The sequence below is a fragment of the Pteropus medius genome, unplaced genomic scaffold (assembly GCF_902729225.1).
Source record: "Pteropus medius unplaced genomic scaffold, Ma_sr-lr_union100, whole genome shotgun sequence".
Lineage (NCBI taxonomy): Eukaryota > Metazoa > Chordata > Mammalia > Chiroptera > Pteropodidae > Pteropus > Pteropus medius.
In genome coordinates, this window is record NW_024350319.1 from 8920823 (window position 1) to 8921684 (window position 862).

Here is an 862-nt window from a genome sequence, read left to right on the forward strand (position 1 = left end):
GCAGGAGGGAGAACCGCGTATTTGATGAATCTAAGAGGATAGGCAGGAGCATTCTTATGGCCAAGAACAACAGCAGGCTTGTCCATCTGTCCATCACCAAACTGAGTTGTGCCCACTAGTTATCGACAGGAGGTGGCCATGTGAGTATCACACTAAAATAGCATTTCTGTCATCGGGGAGACAAGGTGAGGAGAGAAGAAAAGGATTAACTGTTTCAGCATCATTTTCTGGATTAGTATAGATATATACTAATCTGGATGATGTATACAAAAAATTGCTGCATATTTCTTACTTATGGAATATAAAACTTTTATTCATTATTTTATTCATTCATTAATATTTTCTGGGTGCTTTTAAGAAGCCAGGCACTGTGCTAGCCACTATGGATACAAATAATAATTTCTTTCTCTTAGGAATTCTGTTTTATGAGGGGGACAGAAAAGTAAATAAATAATTATAATACAGCAAGATGACAACTGATGTACATACAATGTGCCATGGGAGCCCAAAGAAAGAAGTAATTAACTATGCAAAAAAATATGGCAACTTTACAAATTTATGACATCTTTGCATAGGGGCTATGCTAATCTTCCCTGTAACATTCCAGTGTTGTTACATGTACTGCCAGAGTGAGGCCAACCACAGAAAAAGAACAGAAAATCCAAGAATGAACAGATGGGTTTTGATTAACTGTGTTTGTCTTAGGGTATAAGAAAAGTATTATTGCCTTTACCTTCATTTATTGCAGTCTGTTTTTAAGTATGTGTGTGTTTAATTTTTATATGATTTTTAATCTTATTAACTCCTTCTGAACGCCAATTTCTCTTTTCTAAAATATCAATATGTTTGAGTGTGTGCTCAT

The 862-nt window shown here is 35.2% G+C and overlaps 1 non-coding gene across 1 annotated transcript; it reads right to left on the minus strand.

The window, feature by feature from the left end:
* Window positions 1-531: 531 nt before the first annotated feature.
* LOC120583569 (U6 spliceosomal RNA) lies at window positions 532-633 on the minus strand. Its single transcript, XR_005647808.1, has one exon. It is a non-coding gene; the product is annotated as a U6 spliceosomal RNA (small nuclear RNA).
* Window positions 634-862: the final 229 nt, after the last annotated feature.